The sequence below is a fragment of the Octopus sinensis genome, linkage group LG1 (genome assembly GCF_006345805.1).
Source record: "Octopus sinensis linkage group LG1, ASM634580v1, whole genome shotgun sequence".
Taxonomy (NCBI): Eukaryota; Metazoa; Mollusca; class Cephalopoda; order Octopoda; family Octopodidae; genus Octopus; species Octopus sinensis.
Window position 1 is genome coordinate 156,725,400 of NC_042997.1, and position 25,076 is coordinate 156,750,475.

Genomic DNA, 25,076 nt, shown 5'->3' on the forward strand with positions numbered 1-25,076 from the left:
TATAAATTTCATACATGAACTTCTGTTTGTTTATTATATGACAACAATACGCAAGTTGTATGCATTATTTTATATATCAATACAGTAATAGCAATTATATTATACACAAGGCTTTGATTGGCATGGAGCTGTAATGAAAGAGAATTGTCTAATGTGCCACACTGTGGGACTGAACCCAAGGCAACATGGTTGGAAAACAAGCTTCTCAACAACACAGCCATACTTATAAAGGAGAGATACATTTTGTATAATGTAATCCTTGATACAATATGCTTAACAAAAGATAGGATGTTTACGGCAAGAAGATCTTTGATTTTAATATTTACTCGTGCAACACAACCACTAACAATGCTGCACCATACAGGATGTTCCAGAATTAACTATCTGTTTCAATGAAATTGAGCAAATTTTAAAAAAACTGACAGAATTTTATTATGAAAACAAATAGATTTATAAATCTTATGTCAAACTTTTATTGAAAATTTTCAATATGTCTGTATCCCTGCATACTTCAAATCTCTCCCTAGCATTGTGAAACACATTTTGAAGCATTTCAGGAGTTAGCGCGTGCACTGCTAACTGAATGTGTTCTTTAAGCTCAGCTGAACGATTGCTCCATCTTGGGGATGGAGATAAAGAAAATGATTGTTGCTATATTGAAAAAAAGTTGTGGACAAATAAGAGTCCATCAAGAATAAAAATAAAATTATAAGCAAAATTCACAATTTATACATTTTTAACATATTAAACATAATAAACATAAATAAAAGTGAGTTTTAAAAAATGCATCCAATTTCACTCAAATCATCATTAATTCTGGGACACCCTGTATTTACTTGTCTGGTTAAACAGGGGAGGGAATACATAGGGGGACTAATTGCAGGTGGCGAGCATAGTTTCCGGAAGTGGTCATGCAGTTGAACTCAAATGGCTGTGAATCACAACAGTGAGCAGCTTGTTTTTTTGTATGAACATTTTGCATTGTATAGTTCAGACATGGATGACATACAAAGCAGACATGCTGCCGAGCCATGCTGTGTTGTGCAGGACTGGAAATGTGAAACATCAACAAGGCACTTCTGGAGAATGGATGAATGGGTTTATTGTGCCTTTACCCATCTGCACACACATGCACATGGTCTGGTGGTGCGTGGGATGGTAACATGAAGCATCAACAGGGCGCTGAAAAATATTTTAATTTTATTCTTATTTTACCTGCCAAATTGAACAAAAAAGTTTTTATGAAATATTATGCACTACATACGCTATTTATAATGCATAAGTAGTGTCAATACTTTATTATTGGAAAATGGCCTAAAACAAAGATAAAATCCAGTGCAGTATACTCAAATCTGATTAATCTGCATTTTTAGGGGTTCCATAGTCAGCATTGGAAATTCCTTTAGTCAACAGCAATTCAAGGAGCCTGATTAATGCTTGTTGCAAATTTGGAAGAAAGCGACTGGATACTCTTCAATTTATGGGCCTTAATGCCACAAAAATGCTTTAAAAATGTGGCTTATTTACCCATGGGACCGCATTAGGCCAGAAATTGAAAATCTTTTTAGCCCATGACAATCCACAGACTATGTAAAACATTTCATTGAAATTGGTTGTGTGGATCTCAAGTTTTAACGACATGACAAACACAGACACACATCCTGTGTTTTATATATATATATATATATATATATTACTAGTTTCAGCTTGAAAGCTGTGGCCATGCTGGGGCACCAGATGGCTACAGTGAATGGAGTTAAAAAAATGTGAATCTACACCGTTCCAAACATGTTCATAAATCTATATGTATGCAGTCATGCATTCATATATATTATGTGTAAATGTTTTTGAGAACACCTCCCATTTTAAGATAATCAATTCTATTCTGTGCCAGGCTAAACCCAGTTAATAGTAAGGGAGAGTATGGAATAATATGGTTTACCATTGCTGATGTGTACTTGCTTAATATAGCCAAAAGTTTGTTCAACAAACTTTCAGTTTGTAATTGGCTATAACTTTTGATTGGTTAAAATCAAGTATGTGAGAACAGTGAAACTAAAATATTGCTTGTATTAGTTTGCCATAAAACTATCAACTATTTCAACAGCACGGAATTTTGTCAGTGAACAGGTTATGGTCTCAAAGCGACGAAAATATTTTGACAAATTAAATTTAATGTTGAAGTGAATCTAACGGATTTTGTGTGTTTCTTAAATGGCTTATAAACACCTTCCATGCTGCAATTGTTTTCATTCCAGCACACGATCTCAGATCAGGTCACTTGCTATGCAAGTACATCTCCGTAATATCAAGTATTTCGTTATTGATTTCTGACATTGACACAAATCAACACATTTTGAGATAGAGATAGAAAGCATATAAATTAATTTTGAGAGGTTAATTCTTAACTTCTTAAGTTATCTTCCTTTTTGTTTGAGAATCGCTCACAACTACTGCTGGATTTTTGTTTATGATTAAGAATTTTTCACCTATGACATTCAATATGACTTATCCCTAAACTTATTTATACAAATTATACTGGCCCCTACCTCAATAAATGACAAGAAACCAGGAGATATGGTGATTTGTTGTACTTGAAAAGACATGTCAGGCTAAGTAAAATCACTGTCTTCCACACATACAGGCTTGCCCTTTCAGGTGCCAGAGCTACTTAAAGGCACCTGTGCCTGTGCTGTGTAAACACACCTGTGCTGGTGGCATGTAAAAAGCACTCCTTATACTCTTGGAGTAGTTGGCTTTAAGAAGGGCATCCAGCCATAGAAACCATGCCACAACAGACAACTGCAGTTTGGACAGCTCCCAGTTAACCAGCTCCATGTCAAACCGTCAAACCCATGCCAGCATGGAAAGTGGATGTTCAACAATGATGATGATGATGCCTTTCACTGGCCAAGGATAATCTGTAACACAATTTTTTATATTTAAATATTTTTGCCAAATCATCAAGCAGGCTTTCTTAAATTATATTATGCTGATGAAGTCTAACAGACTGGAACATACCCATAGTTGTCCCATGCTTGCTACCAAAATCAGATTTTCCTTCTTCTAAGTGTGCAGAATTAGTAAATTTTTATTTTCTTTCCTCAACTGAATGAAAATTTTATTATGAATTTTTGTAAGCATAGTATTCAGTACAACACCTCTTACTTAGTTAAACCTACTACTGAGACTAGTAGAGCATAAAAAAGATATAATTATATCTTTCCCTCCTTGAACTAACAAAGTAAAATTTGTGACCTAGAAAATATATTGACTATGACAAACTTTTAGTGATGTGGATCATTTAAAAATTTCACCTTTTACTTTTTAAGAATTCATTCACAAATGTGATTAAACCGACTCTGATGCTTCCATCCCCTTCCCCCTGGCGTCCAGGCTACCGATGTCCAGAGATGAAATGCTTATTTTAGTGAAATAAATTATTATTGTTATTTGTTCGGAGATTCTTGTTCCCGCTATTTTCCTTTCTACAACTATGTAAGGAATTGTGAGGCACCCATCAAGTGCCAACCTCACTTTCTACAATAGTATTAAATCTTATACATACATACATACATACATACATACATACATACATACATACATACACACATACATACATACATACATTCATACATACATACATACATACAGACAGGCAGACACATACATACAGATGTACATACATGCATGCACACACACATACACACATACATACATACATACATACATACATACATACAAGTATATATGTGTATGTATGTATGTGTGTGTATGTATGGATGTATGTGTGGTTGTATGCATGGATGTATGTATGTGTGTGTATATGTATTTGACTGCATGTATGTTTGTGTGTATGTGTATTATATTGTTTATAAATCTATAGTAGCCCTACCTATTTTATAATAATATACAATAATTACCACATTTTTTCGCTGTTTAATCTACATCATATTCCAACTATCTCTCAAACGAGCCAATAATGGAGCCTCTAAGCATTATTTAACCTACTTGATATAACAGCTAAATCTATCTCAAACCACATCCTAATATTTGAGGCCAAAGGGATGGCAGGTAAGTTGATCTCAGCAGAATTTGAATTCAGAATGTAAAGATGGATGAAATGCCGCTAAGCATTTTGCCCCATGTGCTAATGATTCTGCCATCTCGTTGCCTTAATTTCTACATATTGATAAATATTTCATCATCATCATCATCATCATCATCGTTTACCGTCTGCTTTCAATGCTAACATGGGTTGGACGATTTGACTGAGGACTGGCGAACCAGATGGTTGCACAAGGCTCCAATCTGATCTGGCAGAGTTTCTACAGCTGGATGCCCTTCCTAATGCCAACCACTCGGAGAGTGTAGTGGGTGTTTTTACATGCCACCTGCACGGAAGCCAGTCAGGCAGTACTGGCAATGGTCATGCTCAAATGGTGTTTTCTACATGCTACTTGCACAGGAGCCAGTCCAGTGACACTGGCACTGACCTCGCTTGACTGTTTTTTCATGTGCCAGTAAGGTGATACTGGTAACGATCACGCTTGAATGGTGTTTTTTATGTGCCACCGGCACCAAATATTTATTGAGGACATTCTTATGATTTTTATAAGTTCACACTTGGTGAATGATTTTTCATTTTCCTAAAGAAAAGTCTTATACTTTTATTAATGATTGAGTTGGAAGAGAAAATAAGACAGTATATTTTTTATACATATGCACTCAAAATATATATTTACATGTGCATGCATATACTTGTACCTGGGTACTCATATATATTTGTACACATATAATTGTGTTCTCATATGTATTTGTACATATATTCCTATGTATATATACATCATCAGCATTATCATTCAATGTCTGTTTTCCATGCTAGCATGGGTTGGACAGTTTGATAGGAGCTGACAAGTCAGAAGACTGCGCAAGTCTCTAGTGGTTGCTTTAGCATGGTTTCTACACACACAAGCACGTGTGTGCACAGATGCGTGCGTATGTGTGTGTGTGTACACACGTGCACACATGTACTCGTACTTATGTTATTTTTTAGTGATGAGTAACAAAATGTTGTTGTTTAGCCTCAAGTCAGCTATACATAGGCATATTGTCAGAAATCTTCCATGCATATATATTTTGTATTTTTGTATATCTAGGATTACATAGTCAAGCAGTTCTTTTTTGAAAGGATGGGTGAGTGTGATTCCAGGAAGATTTGGCTGCTGTTTCTAGCAAGTTGAGTAGCCATGTGGAGTCTTTCCTATATCAAAATGTAGTTTGAAAAGCTCACTAAAAAATATTATAAATTTGGATGATTTATTTGACCAATCTATTATTTCCTCTGTTTGGTACATGTTTACAATATATATGTCAAAACTATTTTATTTTATTCAATTATTCTGTCATTTTACAGGAAGCAGTGAATTCATTCTAATGGTGTGACTAAAAATGAGAAGAAAAATATTTTAGTGATTGTCATTTACTCTTTTACTTGTTTCAGTCATTTGACTGTGGCCATGCTGGAGCACCGCCTTTAGTCGAGCAAATCGATCCCAGGACTTATTCTTTGTAAGCCTAGTACTTATTCTATCAGTCTCTTTTGCCGAACCACTAAGTTACGGGGATGTAAACACATCAGCATCGGTTGTCAAGTGATGTTGGGGGGGGGGGACAAACACAGGCATACAAACATATACACACACATACATACATACATACATATATATATATATATATATCATCATCATCATCATCATCGTTTAACATCCGCTTTCCATGCTAGCATGGACTGGACGACTTTGCCTGAGGGCTGGCGAACTAGATGGCTGCACCAGGCTCCAATCTTGATCTGGCAGAGTTTCTACAGCTGGATGCCCTTCCTAATGCCAACTACTCCGAGACGGGTTTCTTTCAGTTTCTATCTACCAAATCCACTCACAAAGCTTTGGTCGGCCTGAGGCTATAGTAGAAGACACTTGCCCAAGGTGCCATGCAGTGGGACTGAACCTGGAACCATGTGGTTCATAAGCAAGCTACTTACCACACAGCCACTCCTATGCCTACTTAATGACAAAATTTTCTCACAATAGCAGCATTTTTAATCTTTTTCTTTTACTTGTTTCAGTCATTGGACTGCAGCCACATTGGGGTACTGCCTTGAAGGGTTTAGCTCAAAGATCAATCCCAGTGCTTATTTTAAAATTTAGTACTTATTCCATTGGTTACTTTTGCCAAACCACTAAGTTAGGCAATGTAAACAGACCAACACTGGTTATCAAGTGGTAATAGTGAACAAACACAGCACAAACAAAAACCCTGTCTCCCAGTTATAATCAGCAGCAGAGTCAATGTGTGTCACTCATTGCAACAGTAACAACAGGTATCCCTTAATAGAAGTACGACCCCATCCAATTTTTAGGTTGGGGATTAGATGGAAACTGAAAAGATAGGAAAAAAACCAAAGCAAAGAAACAAGGCAATAAAATAGTACATGGAATTCACTTCCCGTGAAGAAGAGATCAATGTTGAGGAAGAATGCATTGCCTATGAAAGGGAGTACATTTCCTGCGAAGAGGAACAAACCTTCACCCTAAATGAAATGAAATTGACAGTCCTTTTGCTAGACTAACAAAGATCTGATATCTTTATCTTTTATTTGTGCCACCTCTCAGCTTACCAGCCCTGGTCAAACTTCCATCCCATGGCAGCATGGACAACAGACGTTAAATGATGATGATAATATATATGTATGTGTATATATATATATATATATATATATATTATATATATATATTCTTTATTTGTAAATTAAGGCTACCATTGGTTTCATGTTAAGAAGAGTAGGAAAATATTTTCTTCTTAACATGAAAGCAATGGTAGCCTTAATTCACAAATAAAGAAATTATATATCCACCGATGTGGTGTTGAGCACTCATTTCATTGTTCTACATTTACGTGCGTGTGTGTATGTGTGTGTATATATATATTTATATATATATATATATCATCCAGCCCATGCCAGCATAGAAAACAGATATTAAATGACGACAATGATGATGATGATGATGATGATGACATATGATGGGCTTCTTTCAGTTTTTGTTAACCAAATCCACTCACAAGGTTTTGACTTGTCTGAGGCTATGGTGGAAGACTCTTGCCCAAGTTACCACAGAGTAGGACTCAACTTCTTACTACACAGCAAGGCTTGATATTTTTGAATGAAATGCACTTACAATTTCTAGAACAAGTATGGTGGTCAGGAAAGGAGTGGAACCACATTACAAAAAGTATAAAAAAAGACATAATATTAGCACAAATTTCCAACAGATATTACCAAGTGTTATAAGTCAATGATCCAATCCACAGGATGTAAGCTCTCACTCACTCACTGTAACTCAAGAGCTCCTCTTGAAATATCCTGAAATCATAAGGTATATAATATAATGAAATTATTGTATACAGTGCTCAGGTGCATCACAACTTGTCAGAAAGTGCATATAAAGTACATGCAGTAGTGTAGAAATGTCTGGAAAGTGAACATGCTTGTGTGTGTATGGAGGGGAGAAAATCAAGTGTAGTGTTGGCGAATCTCAGGAAGCATGGCAGTCTTGAAGGATGCAGTGCTCCGACAACTAACAACCGATGTCGGCAGTTTGTTCCACGCTTCAGCAACTCTCAGTGTGAAAAAATGTTTCCTGAAGTCATGGGAGCTGTGCTGTTTTCTTACTTTGTAAATATGTCCACGGGTGTTAGATGGGTGGAGTTTGAAGAGGTGCTCAGAGTTATTGTTTGTGCGATGGTTGATAATTTTATGGGTGTCTGCCAAGTCAGCTGCCAGACGTTGGAGTTTCAATGTGTCCATGCCCAGGGAAGTAAGGCGTTCAGGATATGGCAAATGCCTGATGGAGGGTATTCTTTTGGTTGCACGTCGCTGAACAGCTTCCAGACGATTGATGTCCTGGGCAAGATAGGGGTTCCAGACCGGTGATGCAAATTCCTGGTGAGGTCTTACCATAGCTATATAAAGCCACAGATAGATAGCCGGAGAGCGGCTCACAAAGGATTTGGTGAGTGATGCCAAGACACCCTCAGCCTTCTTGACAATTTTAGCGATGTGTTTTGTCCAACGCAAATCACTGTTGACAATAACACCCAGGTCACGTTCACTTGAAGACTTTTTGAGACTAGTGTTGTGGAGGGAGTAGGTGGACGCTGGGTTTCTCCTCCCAAAATGCATGGTGGTACATTTGTCCACAGCCAGCTTGAGTTGCCAGTCCATGATTCACTGTTGCATTGTGTCCAGGTCTGCTTGCAATAGAGATCCATAGTGTATAGGATTTGACCTCTTTATTTCGAGGTACAGCTTGATGTCATCTGCATATTTCAGCACTGTGGAATTCTTTAAGTTGGCATCTATGTCATTAACATATGCAACAAATAAAAGGGGGCCAAGAACAGATCCCTGCGGCACACCAGATGTCATCTCATAGGGCGAAGAGTGCTGTCCTAGAACTGTGACAACCTCTTTTCGGCCGAAAATAAAGGACTTTAACCAGTTATAGAGTTCGTCTCTTACACCCAACGCAGAAAGCTGCACCATAAGTCTTTTGTGTGGCACAGAGTTAAAGGCCTTAGCAAAGTCCAGGTAAACAACATCCACCCAGGATCCGCGATCAGTGATTTGGGTAACGTCCTCAAGAAACTCGATGAGTATGAACAATTCAGAGAGAGAGAGGAAGTGGAAAAGTTGTTTTTTTCCAAAAAAAAGCTAGACAATATTTAAATTATATACATACACAGGTGCAGGAATAGCTGTGTGGTAAGTAGCTTGCTTACCAACCACATGGTTCTAGGTTCAATCCCATTGCGTAGCACCTTAGGCAAGTGCTTCAACAATAGCCTGGGGCTGACCAAAGCTTTGTGAGTGGATTTGGTAGATGGAAACTGAAAGAAGCCCTTCGTATATATATATAAAGTCATTATTAAGAAAATCGGCATTTTTTTCTATTTGCTGCTGATAAAAAACTGCATTCCTCCACCTCCTGCCCCACCTCCTCCTGTCCCTGCTCCTTCCTCCTGCCTCTCCTTTGCTGCTGCTACCATCACTGTCATCATTTAACATTTGCCTTCCCTGCTGGCATGAGTTGGATGGTTTGGCAGGAGCAAGCAAGCCAAGGGACTGCACCAAGCTCAACCGTCTGTTTTAGCATGGAAACTGTAGTAAAGCATCAAAGTCCTTGCTATTAGCTATGAACATTTCCTCATGGCCAGACATATTTTCCCTAGAAGACTGGAAATTAGCAAAATCACTTGTGTGACAGTGATCCTTGTTAATAACCATCATGATATCAAAACAAGGGTCCATAGAAACACATACACGCATCACACACAAACACACACACATACACACACATGTATGTGTATATGTCACTAAATCTTAGAGGTTGAAGAAATGAGACTGATAGAATAAGTACTCTTTTTTTGAAAAAAAAATGTATTGGAGTTGATTTGTACCTCTTCAAGGAGGATAGGCAGGAGGAGGAGGGGCAGGAGGAGGTGGGGCAGAAAAGTTTATAATATTAAATAAATAGGTAATTAATTATTGCAACATAAAATATATAAGTTTCTATTAAGCAAAAGGTAGAATTATTATCTGTAGTTTTTATTCTTTATTTATCCATTAAGCATAATGTAGAATTCTTGTCTGCAGTTTTTGTTCTTTAGATATCCAGTGTTGTCATCAATTTTAGTTGATAAATATACTAATTTTCTACATTAGTATGGTATTTTTTATATTTGATTTTTATAAACTTAATTAGTTATTCAATGACGTCGCTCTTGATTGAATGAATGTCTAAAGTTAAATTTGGTTTGGCATTTCTTTTTGCTAATGTTTTTTAACAGCTAAAATTTTTTCAGAATTTTACCAATTTGGATTACCTTGATAATGTTGTGTTGACATAAATTTTCGTGCATATTATTATTAAATTTTAATAATATTATGTATATATCTTTATATATTAAAGAGAGGTTGTGTGCTGTCTGTCTCCTACGATTTAGATTCCTAACTACTCCCACATTTTGCAGTGCAGTTTAACCAAAACCGGGCATCTTATAGTCATGATTCATATTGAGCCCTTCTGGGTATTAGCGCGCATCTACAATGAGTCTACGATTTAAAAAAAAAATTACCATCAATTTTTCCCATTTTTAATACATTTTTGGCATATATAAGGGAAGTAACTCTCTAAAAATTTATTATTAAATCTCAGAACGTAAAAAGCTACAGTAACACCCCCCCTTTGTGGTTAGCCATATTGAGATGGCTATTATACTTCACATCTTTAAAAATGCTTATATAGTTATTTCCCTTACAAACCCGAGCAACGCCGGGCGATACTGCTAGTATATATATATATATATATATCCGTAATAATGAAGGGTGAAATTAATTAATTTGGAATAATTATCAATTACACCAAGTAGTCTTCGGCATGTAAAAGCCTCATTCGAGGAAAATTTAAGTAATACTAAGCAATAAGGTTTAGCAACGAATTGCCTTACCACATACCGAATTTAGAAATAGCAGTCAAAGGGTATAGCTATTTCTTCTACTAAAAAGGGAGATCTCAGTAAAAACAGCAATTGCTGTTTTTACTGAGATCTCCCTTTTTAGTAGAAGAAATAGCTATAACCCTTTGACTGCTATTTCTAAATTCGGTATGTGGTAAGGCAATTCGTTGCTAAACCCTTATTGCTTAGTATATATATATATATATATATATATATGTGTGTGTGTGTGTGTGTGTGTGTGTGTACATATGAAGATATATATATCTTTATATATATATATATATATATATAAAATACAAAATGGGACAAGAACGCAAAACATCTGGACAGCTAGGTGATACAAAAAGGGACAACAAAACATCCAGATAGACAATATGATGAAAACAAGGACAATCATTTGAAGTTTTCTTTCCTTAGTCAAGCACCAGATTATCCTCGCAATTTCGGCTGATTATTCTTGAGATTGCTCCAATCTGGCCAGCCCCAAGGAAAAACTAAACTAAGAGCATTAGATTCTTTGGAAGAAAGCAGTGAATGTATACAAAAACAAGGACGGAAAAAACAGACAATGTTACACAAATATAAATACAATAAAAAAATACAATGTTAATGCAATTGAAACAATTGTTAGATTTTTATGGTGTGATCTAAAATAAAGATATGATTTTCTTCATACTCTGAATTTCTTAAAATTCTGCATAAGGATTGTTAGATTTACCTGTGAAATATGAGGATTTACTTGGGATTTGTATTTTACATACATTTACATTTACTACATCTACTAGTTGGAAATTTAACCTTATTCTTTTATACCGAGTGTTTACTAGATATCTGCCTGGATGTTTTAATCCCATTTTCTCTTGTATGTATGTATGTATGTAAGTATGTATGTATGTATGTATGTGTGTGTGTATGTGTGTGGTGTGTGTGTGTGTGTGTATGTGTGTATGTATGTATGTATGTATGTATTTGTTTAGACAGACAGACAAACAGATCTGTTTGTCAGTCTGTCTAAACAAATACATACATACTCAAATATTACAAAAATGCTTTCACTGATGAATTTACACACACCTAATTTATTGTCAACCATTTATTTAATGTCCTGTACAATGTTAACCACATCATAGAAGAAGAACAGTGGCTGTTTGTTTTCAACTTGGATAATTAAAAAGACAGAAAACATCTTACGTTACATGTCAGAATAATATTTGAGGTGAATTTGGAGGGGAGAACCTTTGCATTATTAAATTAGTACTTTGAAATATTTGGTACCTGTGTGTCTCAAATGACTAAGTTTTTATTTACCCCACAATGTAACAGTCTTTGAAGTTTAGTCTTTATCTGTTACTCACATACAGCACACCCTTTATGTCCAGTTAACTGTTCCTTTTATGTATTTAATGAACGTTGAAGTAACATGAGCTGTTGTTATTTTTCATTGCCTACAACTAAATACAAACTTCCAAGACAGTGAGAAGGCTTCTTTATGATCACTTAAACTGTTAAAAATAGCAGCCAGATCGCCTTCAGATCATCACGTTGCTGGTTTAGAGCAGTAAAAGATACATTATATAATTTGGTACATTGGATATCCCTAAAATATATTTCTTTATTGCCCACAAGGGGCTAAACATAGCGGGGACAAAGACAGACAAAGGGATTAAGTCAATTACATTGACCCCAGTGCGTAACTGGTACTTTATTTGTCGACCCCGAAAGGATGAAATGCAAAGTCGGCCTCGCGGAATTTGAACTCAGAACGTAATGGCAGTCGAAATACGGCTACGCATCTCACCTGGTGTGCTAATGATTCTGCCCCCTAAAATAAAGACAAGGTAGTTGTAGCTAAAATGCTTTTGATGATAGATCTGCTTGGTCAGAGCTAGACTGGTGCAAAACAAGAAAGCCAGCTAAATATAAGTTCAAATTATTTCCAGAGGGTAATAACATATTTGTAAAAGTCACATAATGCACATTTTACTAAAACCACTACAGGGAAGACCCAAACAGCATGAAACAAGGATCTCATATATCATAGTTTCTGACTCAATAAAATAGTGACTACTTGTAACACTAAAGGCAAAGGACATATAAAATGATATGCTGGCAGTAAGTTAGTGTGAGTGACTCACTTTTAATTCTTGGTTCTAAACATTTTCTCCTATCAGGCACAGGTATGGCTGTGAAATAAAAAGCTTGCTTTCCAACCACATGATTCCAGGTTCAGTCCCATTGCATGGTATCTTTGGCAAGCATCTTCTATTATAAAGCCAGGTCAACCAAATCCTTGTGAGTTGATTTGGTAGATGGAAACTGAAAGAAGCCTGAATATATATATAGATATATCTGTGTGTCTTTGTGTGTGTGTGTGTGTGTGTGTGTGTGTGTGTGTGTGTGTGGTGTGTGTGTGTGTGTGTTTCACAACCAGTGTTGGTTTGTTTATGTCTCTAACTTATTGGTTTAGCAGAAAAAAAAAACAAAAAGAAAAACTGATAGAATAAATACCAGACTTTAAAAAGTACTGGGATCCATTTGTTCAATTAAACCCTTCAAGAGAGAGCCTCAGCATGACTGCAGCCTAATGGCTGAAACAAGTAAAATGTAAAAAATAAAAGATTATGGAAAATAAGCATGAATATCAAATCTTCATTATCCCATTTCCTGAATTACAGTAGAGTAATTCCTTGATTGATATATTCCTGATCAAAAATATTAAGAGACTGATCTGTATTTATGAATGCCTACATGAAATTTAAAAGAAGAAAAAAAAATTCCAAACTGATAATTGGAAATTATGTTGCAGGTATAATTTTTCTTTTTACTGATAGTCATTTATATGCTTCTACACATCTGACTCCATAACATAAATGATTCTTCAGACACAAACATTTTCAGCTCACATCAAAGAATTGGCTTTGTACAATACAAAAGTAGCTATGTATATTCTCACACATGCAATTATGTAAATTTTATATAATTGTTGTGAATTAGATCATGTTTATTCTTCCTACAAGATCAAAAAAGATGCATTGTTGTTAGTAAGTGCAAAGTAAAAAGAAAAAATATAAATAACCAATTATTGTTGTTTCATCTATGGAGAATCCTTTTAATTTCCTGTAAGTAATGATACCAAATTTTGAACAAATGCATTTTTCTAGTTAAACAAACATTTTATTGTAATTGCAACATAACAGTGTGTTTATATATTTTATACATGATTGGCCAACACATTTTCAAACTCTAACAATTTTCTACATTGTTCTCAGTCACTTGTCAAATTAAAGCTATTTTCCTTTTGACTGTTGACTCAGCTCACATGTTTCTCTAATAGTTTTAAGCCAATTTTCCCTCTGTTCTTGCTTTGCTTCTGCCAGAAATAACACTTGCCAACTACAGTGTAGAAATTACCTAATATAAGGAATGTTGATTAACTCTACAATGACACTGTACTATCATCATCTCTCACACTTGATGACTTAGTTCTTCCTACCAATGAAACCATTTTTCTCTTTATTTTTTGGCTTTTATTTATAATTAGTCATTTCAACTTTTAGCATGAAATTTTTAATCTTCCATCCAGTAACAAGTTTTTCCACATATTTTCTGTTTCTCTTGGACAGATTTACACATACATATGGACATGAATTCAGGTGCAGTACACTTGAAAACTTGAGCTTTTTAGATCTGCCTTTTTATCTTTATCTCCACTCATCACATTTAGAGTAAAAGGTAGTATAAAAGCAAAACCTGTACATATTTTCGTAAAATACTAATCTTATTGGTCTCCTCTCATTTCTGCAGACTCACTTACAGGAATGCTCATTTCAAGTTCATTTTCTATAGATTTACTTGTATAAAAGCACATCTTGCATGATCCACTTGCATTTTGCACATACATACATGCATAAAGAATGCACATTCATAATGTACACATAGAAACAAAATGTACTTGGTCATATAGAGAATTAAAAAAAGAGTAGTAAAACAAAATGAGAGAAAACAATGAAAATGAAACCTTGTTTTCTCAAATTTCTATAAAGAATGAAACGATAAAAAGCAGAAAATAAGGGAGATATGTGTAAGTTGAGCCCTTTCATCTCATCCTATTGAGATTTTTCAAAATAGTAATTTTTTTCTTTTATTCATTATTGTGGCTTTTTGCAGAGTTACTTACTTCCGGAGAAAATTTTTCATAAAGTATCTCTTCATTTCCAAATGAATTATTGGATTATCTCTTAGGCACTGTTTAAAAACAGGAAAATTTTGAATTTTTTGTTCTCTCAGATTTGTTAACATTTGCTTAGAGGGATTTTTCTTAGTTTTATATGATAAATTTACTGTTTATGTATCCTCACTCTTTTACATTGGGAATTTCCAATCTGACCAAAGTAATATTTCTTACAACTGAGGCAGGTTAAGCAATATATAAGGTATATAAGGTTTTCAGTTTTGTAGTTCATGAAGGACTTGGGGTTTGATTGATTTGTGATTTAAGTTAGTTTAGAGTTGGTTTATGGAGATCTTCTGATTCCTCGCTCTTATCAGATTCTTCAAAAAATTGTGGTTTTTCATCACCTGGAGAGCTTCCTTTTCTTTTTATCAAAGATTTTGTTTGTATTTATGAATGTTAATAGGAACTTTGGTATCATAGGAACTTTGATATCATATTGATATATATATATATCTAAATGTTTATCTTTTCTACGTAGGGTGAAATTAAATTTATTCCTCACAATGAAATTGCTGTCTTCATTCTTGTTGAAAATTTTCTCAGACAGAGGCAATAGCTAAAGTCTGCTTTTATTTCAGTTATATTTGAGATTTATGTAAGGACAAATTAGAATAATTTTTGTTTAATTTTCTTTTCAATAAATATATGATTTCCAGATTAATATTTTCTATGTGTTTCATTAGTTTCTGATTGACACTAGTTCTCTCTAAAAAGGTAGTTTACAGTGTTATGACCACTTCTGTAGTTAGGATTTCTGTTATCTATTTATAGTTTTCTGAGTTTGTATATGTGCTGTGTCTTATTTTGTTTGCTTCTTTTTCATCTCTGTTTTGTCTCACTTTATTTGGTATTGTTGGTTGCTGATTGTTTTCCATATCTTGTTAGTTCATCTGTTGGTATGCTTTGTCTTGAGTTTATAACATATTTCCAGTTAGAATTTCAGGTGTTCTTGAGATTATTTCCATATACATTATAGGCTATTTGGTTGATAGATTTTTTTTTACCTAGTTCTTTTGTAATATATTCTCAATTTTTCCTTTTCCATATTTCCTGCAGTGGCTTAGCTTTCATTATTCATTATGGAGTCTTCTCCAGAGTTTCTTCAATAATCCTCAAACCATTATGGTTTTACCACAATTTTGTAGAATTATCTTTGTGTTTGTGAGAAACTATTCCACTTTATTTAGATGGGCTGACCTCATGGTGCAACTGAAGGATAACAAATGGATATTCAGGGTGACAGAATAGACACTAAGACAATGGATAAGATCAAGAAACCAACCAAAGACAAGATGGTGAGATAATCTCACACATCACCTCGTGTCTATATGTCCACAATTGATCAGAGACAGACAGTGGTTGAAGGAGTCTAGGAGTGTGTGTGCATGTATGTGTGTGTGTTTGTCCCTCCTACCATCACATGACAACTGATGTTGGTATGTCTACATCCCCATAATTTAGCAGTTTGGCAAAAGAGACCAATAGAATAAGTACCAGGCTTACAAAGAATAAGTCCTAGTGTCGATTTGTTTGACTAAAGGTGATGCCCCAGCATGGCTGCAGTCAAATAACTGAAACAAATAAAAGAGTAAAAGAGAGTCAGTTAATGAATTTGAAAGATTCCATTCAACCATATTCTCTTGCAATCTACACCTACCTCATACAATGAGTTTCCACCCTGATACCTCCTTATTACTGTTTTCCCTCTTTTTCTAGCTCCACACTGGTTACTACCATTTTCTCTTTTATATTGTAAGTAGCCATTTAGCTCTTCTACTACAAGAAACCTGTTCTGTTCTGGCTGGTCCTGCCATTTCAAAATATCAATATCCAGGATTTCCATCTACCAAATCCACTCACAAGGCTTTGGTCAGCCTGAGGCTATAGTAGAAGACACTTGCATAAGGTGCCATGCAGTGGGACTGAACCCAGAACCATGTGGTTGGTAAGCAAGCTACTTGCTACACAGCCATTCCTGCCTCTACTGACAAATTCAGCTTAAATTTTAAGGTTTAGAGTAAATCATAAGCACAGGCATGGCTGTGAATTTTAAGAAATCTGTTTTGCAACCATGTGGTCTCAGGTTCAATCCCAGAGTGTGGCACTTAAGACAAGTGTCTTCTACTATAGTCCTGTGACTGAATTTGGTAGATGGAAATTGTGTTGAAGCCCACTGTGTGTGTGTTTGTGAGTATATATATGTATGTATGTGTGTGTGTGTGTGTGTGTGTGTGTGTGTGTATGAATGAATGAATGACTCCTTCTTTGTTAGAAAGTAAGCAAAATATATGAACATTAATAATTCTGAGGTGAATGCTTTGGTGCAGAACTAGTTAGGCTGTTAAAAGAATTCTGAATAAAATTTGGCAGATAGAAATTATAGCTAAGCCCCATACATATACATCTATGTGTGTGTGTATGTGTGTGAATGTTTGTGCAAACTGGTGTAAAACAGCACATCAAGTTGTGTCCTTTTATGTCAAATGGTAAACTTGGCCAGTTGATAAATAGACCTTGAATAAAACAGGTACTGGGTTTGGTATAATTAACTAAAACCTTTGAATGCAGTGCCCCAGCATGGCCATAGTCAAATGAGTAAAACCATTACAAGAGTGTTGGTATTAGTGGATTTTTCATTGTTCAGCAATGAGGATTCAAACGTTTGATCAAATGAATTACCTACTTCTGAAATAAAGTGTTAGTGGTTGAACATTCGGCAAACACGTGTATCCTTAATGTAATTGTCATACAGAATCAACATGACTGTGTGATAAGGCTGTACCTTTGGAATTACAGGTACAATCCATCTAGGCTTCAGTACAGTTTCCATCTATCCAATTTCATTCACAGAAGATAATCCAACCTAACACTCTAGAATAATGTCATATGCCAAAAATGGTAAGCAGCAGGACCGAATCCAGGACTGCGTGGTTGTTAAGTAAATCTTTTCCTCATACTGTTATACTACTCTTTCGTATATAGCAAATAGGGTAATTAACACGAGGGAGGTAAATATAAAGGGAAGCAATCCAAGCTTACACTTGGAAATATAAACATTTTTCAAGAGACCTTATTAACACAGTTGTCTCCCATGAATTTTACGCACGCTTGTTTATTATCAGTACTTAAGGTGGCGAGCTGGCAGAATCGTTGGCCCACCAGGCAAAATGCATAGTGGCATTTCGTCCGTCTTTACGTTCTGAGTTCAAATTCCACCTAGATCAACTGTAATCGACTTACACGCATTCCCGGCATTGCTGGCCTCGTGCCTGAATTTGAAATCAATGTTATCATTACTGTATCAATGGAACATGTTTGCAACATTTACAATAGACTCTCCTGATCTTCGGTTTTCAGTGTCCATGCAGCATAAAGTTTCTTAAATACTTTACATACAGAATGACTTTCGTTCAAAGTGAGAAACCTCTTACTTGCAATCAGTTCATCAAACTTATTTGAGCTTTTCTTACTCTAGTGCATTATACATCCACGATAGCCATCTTCACTATCTTTGAAATATTTTCCCATAAGCATCAGAATCTATATATATAAAGCTGAAGTTGTCTGTGTATGGCAGGTTTGGTAGCCTTCAACTAACACTATCTCTTCTGAGACCCTGCGGCGTAAGTTGATCAAAATTGAGAGTATGATAGAAGGCTTGCTCTTCCTTCCGTAGAAGAAAAATTCAAATTGGACCATGTTAACACCAAAAATTATTTACATCAAAAAGGTGCTTTTTTTTCTATGAAAATCCCTATTTTTTACGATTTTTTTACTGCTGTGTCGCCATTTTTTGGTCTATTTCAACCAGAAAAATGTTCACTTAAAGAGAATAACAAGCTACATAATGCAAAATTTTTACTTTTCAAAAATTTCGATTCTAAAGGGTCGAAACAAACCCGAGCAACGCCGGGCGATACTGCTAGTAGTTAATAAAATTATTATTCAACTATGATTGAACAGCACCATTATTAAAGACATTCCAGACGTCTTCAATGTACAACATACTTCATTCTCCAATGCATTCTTCTTTAACATTTGATAGACTTATATAAAATAATAACGAACTTATTGTATACAGTGCTCAGGTGCACTACAATAATTTCGCTATTATCTGTAGTATGTCAAGCAATTGCATAAAGCATTTGTTTTATAGGTATTCTTATTTCTAATACCAACTGTTCTTGTGATCTGTCAAACTTTAGATATGGAATCCATCAATCTGCCAAATTCCACTGCATATTTTACAATGAGTATTTAATGTTCCTGTTTCCTTGTTTCACTTTTTTCTCTAATAGTTACTTTCACTTTCATCATGTGTAAGTTTTTTCTTAATCCTAACATTTTGATAAAAAATATTTCTCTAAATATTATAACTGTATCAAGTAATCTAACCATAACACAGGCGTTATAACGTTTGGAACAGAAATATGTAGAACTCACTCTTTCGTACAATATTACCTCTCATAACTATCTACCATAAAAATGTTGGAAACTTTTTTTCAGGTATTATTAAAATTTGTCGAACCTATTTTCATGCCATTGGCCATCAGAGCTATGAAAACTTAGCACACTGCAACTGCATGAAAATAGATTTGACTAATTTTATTATTACCTTAAAAAATACTAAATTTCAAACATCTTTATGGTCAAATATGTTTAGAACAATTCCAAACCATAAAAATTGCACTTTAAAATAGTGTTTAGCAACAGTGGTGTATTTTTCCTTCAAACTATGAACAGGAGTTTAGATACATACCAGCTACTACAAATAACTGTTTGTACAAAAAGTAAGGCCCTACATACATCAAACGGTCTTTAAATTAAGTGGCAGCAGAAGAATTAGCATTGAACTTTTTAAAAGGTAAGTTTATTGTTGCCTCTGGCCAGCATTATTATGTTGGTTGTTCAAGGATAGGAAATAAAAACAAGCTTTTTGTACTGACCCTGAATGGGAAGACAAAAAAATGTTGTTTATCATACAGCTCTGCAATAAGTTCCAAGTCGACAAATTATATTGTTTTGATGAAAATTGTTCATTGCTTGAAAGATATTGTTCATGTTTAATAAAATTTAATATGTACTCAATGCATGAAGTGTCCTTGTTGGGTCCAAGGCCCAGTGAAAAGCCCTACACAGGAGCTAGCTTAAAAGCCACCCTGTCAGGTGGGTTTTAAGCTAGGCATAGGTAGAAACTTTATAAGATGTACACGGTGTAAGTTATGGACACATAAGAGGTGCAACAATATCAAAGGAAGGTTAACTGGGAAGATAGTTTTTGTGTGTGGAAGATGCACATGGGCAATAAACACTGAAAATGTTCAGAAAGCAGATTCCATCACATGTCAGGGGGAAAAATGAAGTAGTTAATAGCTTCCGTTATCTAGGTGACCAAGTCTGAGAGCATAGCTGCTAGAATAAGAAAAGCCTGACAAATTTGAGAGAGCTCCTACCTCTGCTGGTAAAAAAGGGCCTTTCATTCAGAGTGAAAGGTAGACCGTATGATGCTTGTGTGTGAACAGTCATGCTACCCGGCAATAAAACATGGGCTGTGACTGCTGAGGACATGCGTAAGCTTGCAAGGAATGATACTAGTATGTTCTGTTGGATGTATAATGTTGGTGTGCATACATGACAGAGTGTAAGCAACCTGAGAGAAAAGTTGGACATAAGAAGCATCGGATGTGGTGTGCAAGAGATGACTGCACTGGTATGGTCATGTGTTGCATATGGATGAGGACAGCTGTGTGAAGAAGTGTCACACCCTAACAGTGGAGGGAACCTGTGGAAGAGGTAGACCCAGGAAGGCATGGCCTTCACCTGGTGGTGAAGCATGACCTACAAACGTTGGGCCTCATAGAGGCAATGACAAGCGACTGAGACCTTTGGAGATATGCTGTGCTTGAGAAGACCCGGCAAGCCAAGTGAGATTGTAGCCGTGGCCAATGCCAGGGTCGCATAACGTGGTCCGTATTAAAGTACCCTTCAATCGTCGGGCAACAAGCTGTGCTTGAGAAAACCTGTTCAGTTAAGTGACATCATAGCCATGGCTGATGCCAGTGGTATGTAAAAAGCACCATTCGAGTGTGGTTGATGCCAGTGCAACCTAAAAGGCTCCCATGTCGGTGGCACATAAAAAGCACAATTTGAGCATGGCTGATGCCAGTGCTGCCTGACTGGTTGCACATAAAATGCACCCACTACACTCTCAGTGTGGTTGGCATTAGGAAGGGCATGTAGCTGTAGAAACCTTGCCAGATCAGACTGGAGCCTGGTGCAGCCTCCTGACTTTCTGTTCCTCAGTCAAATTGTTCAACCCATGCCAGCATGGAAAATGGATGTTAAATGATGATGATGTATGCATGTGTGTATCTGTGTTTGTCCCCCACCACCGCTTGACAACTGGTGTTGATTTATTTATATCCATATAACGTAGCAGTTCATCAAAAGGAACTGATAGAATAAGTATTGATTTTTTTAAAAATAATTAGTAGCGGGGGTGCAATTTGTTTGACTAAAACCATTAAAGTAGAACCCCAGGATGGCTGCAGTCCAATGACTGAAACAAGTAAAAGAAAAAGAAAACTTAAAGCATCATTGAAGTGATTCAGAATACTTTAGTTATATTTTGAAATATAGATTTTCATTTTATTTTTATGATAAAATTAAATGTTGTTTTTTCACAGTAAAAGCCTATGTTCTAAGAGCACATAATAGAAAACCAAAACCTGGTAAATTACCTAGAAGACAAAATTTACCTTCAGTTCATTTACATTGTTTTGAGAAACATATTTTTACCATGACACTGAACTAGAAGCTGTTTTTCTCCTTTTCATCAAATAAAAATATTGGATTAACAAAACAAACCACATTATCCCAACAGTACATATATGTACGATCATTTGATTCTGACTAGAGTAATGATATCAAAACAAGAGGTTATAATTAATTAAATTTAATGATATAATTTCTTTACAAAAAAAAAAAAAGAATTTTACCACAAATGGAGAGGGAAGGAGAGAGAGATAGAGAGAGGTGGGGGTGTTAATGGAGTGAACAAATTAAAGACAAACAAGTATTAAGTTATTGTAAAAAAAACATCAAGAAGTAAAATATATATATACTTAATGTTATATAATATTACAAGTGATAATTAATCTGACATAAAAAAAAATTTATGATATAAAAAAATTCATCATATCAATTTACAAATGGCATATTCTTGCAAAATAAATATAATATATAAAACACACAGGTCATGTTGTTTAGAATGGAAGGTGTAAAAACTGTCATTCGGCATGAAACGTTTGTGATAGAGAAGATAGTAAAAAGACAGTTTTGATTCCAACAGAATGTGATGAGTGATAATAGTTGGATTGTTGTCATGAAAGGAACATGTTTGAATTAAAACAATTCAGTGATACATGAAAGACAATATTTGTGTTGTATTTGAGTCAATTTAATTGACCTATTGGTCAATGACTGCTATGACTGTTTAGAATGGTGGGTAATTTATTTGACTAGAAGGAAAACGAGAAAGAGAGAGGGAGCGGGTGGAGAAAGAAAGAAAAACATCCACTTTAAGTAGCAAGCTAAAGCCTTGTTGTTTGACAAATATAATGGTTTATTTAAATAAAAAAAATATATTTCAAATTGAAATTCTTGAAATATCATTGATGAAACAATGGTAATGTTCTTTTCCTGTCATTCAAAATTTAAAATGATCCCAAATGAAGAAGAATTAGGACAGTGAGAAAAATGTGCAAATTTAGTATGACACGAACAATCTAGGTTTCTCACAAAAAATAAATATGTGACCTTATCAGAGATATAGCAACAGTATTAATAGCAGTAGCAATGAAGGTGGTGAAAATGGCAGTGGTATAAGACAGAGCTCTACAAGTAACTGGGTTTTCTTTATATATATGTGTGTATGTATAAGTGTACATATATATATATATATATATATATATATACATGTGTTCATTTTTGTTTTTATGTTCAGTTATAATAAAAGCAATTTTATGGTGATCTAATAGGTTGGTCCATATTTTTATAGAGTACAAATTTATTATTCTTACACAAGAATGTTGTTGACTAACCTCGAAGTTTGGGCCTGTCAACAACATTCTTGTATTAGTATGCATATATACATATATATACATATGCATACACACACACACACACACACACATACATACACACAGAAAGACATGCAGCAGTGCTCATGGCCTTTGCAACCATCTCAGAAAGTGAGATTAAAACAACTGTTGCTCAGCTTGAACATATATGAAGAACAAAAAGAAAAAAAAAAAGAAAGAAAGTAGGAAGGGATTGAACTGAATGTCTGGTGCAAATGTTGACAACAAAGTTCACTTTACTAAAAATACCAAAGGACCAAGTGATTGCATTAAAGTGAGAAATAAAACTCTGCTTTGGTAAAGAACTTTCTCTTCATTGAGTTACTAATGATGATGATGATGATGAAGTTGTTTCATGTAATTGCAAAAAAATAATGTTTAAAGTCATAATTCAATTAATTGGTGAGAAAAAAAAACAAAAAACAAAAAAATCAATGTAGAACTGAAATTAGCCTTTTCTTTGATTAATTTGAAACATTTGGGGAGTCTATCATATATGCTACTACAAGACCAATGGATTCACTGCTATTCTTAACACGACAATGTTTAAATGTATTGTGAAATCAGAGAAATGAGACATGCTATAGAAGAGGATTGGATTTTATTGGGTTAAGCAAATTCTAAATGTAATACAGACTAAGCTAAACTCATATATTGTGTATAATGTCTATAAAGAACACAACAGTGAAATGCTTCAGTTAATAAATTTATGGATTTCTAAGCTTTTACATATATATATACACACACACACATACATTCCTTTCTACTATAGACACAAGGCATGAAATTTTGGGGGAGAGGGCTAGTCAATTACATCGACCCCCAGTACTTAACTGATACTTATTTTATCGATCCTATATGGAAGAAAGATAAAGTCAACCTTGGCTGAATTTGAACTCAGAATGTAAAGATGGATGAAATGCATAGCAGCATTTCGCCCAGCATGCTAAAGATTCTGCCAGCTCACCACCTTTATATAAATATATTGATTTGACTTATTTCTCATCTCTACTTTATCATGAGCAGGTATTGTTTTAAATGATGAGCTCTCTTCTAATTTTTTCTTACAGTGTAAAATTTATTTCCTTGTACTCCAGCTTGCTTTATATTTAATTTTATCCCTGAAGTCTCGGGTATTTTGCATGCAGATCCTACCTTTGAACTGATTATTTTGCGATATTTAAAAAAAACTACTTTTAAAAATCTTAACCCATGCTAGCATGGAAAACGGACGCTAAACGATGATGATGATGATGATGATGACTCATCACGGAAATAAAATATCACTGATAATGGTTGGCCATACAATTGAATCACCCTAGTAGATGAGCTGCATGGGAAATTAATAGTGAAATGTAGACGGAGTTTTTTAAAAACCATTTTTGATTTTCAGCACAGAAATTTATTGTTTTGAGAAGATAAATAGAAGTGAAAATTACAAAAACTCATAAAATACTAATTGAGGAACCACAAAATAACTGTTAGGCTAGTTTATAAAACTGATATAAAAAATACCAAAAGTAGCAAAATACTACGCTAACCATAAAATGTATTATTTTCTTTTCTGAATAAATTATGTAACAACAGTTAAAATGTATATTTAAGAAAACCACACAATGGCTGAGGCAAGGTTTAATCTAACTCTGTAGCCACTAGTTAGCATCTTGACCTCACAGCTACTCTACTTTCTAAAATGTTAGACTTAAACAGAATAATGTGTTTCATTAATAAATGTTAAGTTTTAAAACAGAACTCTTTAAAGTAAAGGATATGAGCTTCAGTATGATATGAACACAGAACAAAAAAAAAAAAAATTCTGCAAATCATATATGAAGAATGACTAGAAAAAAAAGTATAGTTACAAGCATGATATTTGGATTATTTTTAAAATTTATTCTGAATGAAATTGGATTTGGAATTTATTTTTGTTTATAAAACAAATTGAAACATGATTGATAATTTTCAGAGAATAGCACCAGATATTGATAGATTTTTCTGATAAGCAAAAATAATTTCTGCTAATTAAATTTTTGAATACAAAAAGCTGATGGCTGTTACATTTCATAAACTTTTAAATAGTAAAAAATATTACAAGGGAATAAGAATTGGTGATACAAAGTGGA

The 25,076-nt window shown here is 34.7% G+C and overlaps 1 long non-coding RNA gene across 1 annotated transcript; it reads left to right on the top strand.

Annotated features, from left to right (window-relative positions):
* Positions 1-325: 325 nt before the first annotated feature.
* Positions 326-20,070, top strand: LOC118764818. Its single transcript, XR_005000629.1, has 3 exons — positions 326-647; positions 12,468-12,471; positions 20,033-20,070. It is a non-coding gene; the product is annotated as an uncharacterized LOC118764818 (long non-coding RNA).
* The last annotated feature ends 5,006 nt before the right edge of the window (positions 20,071-25,076 follow it).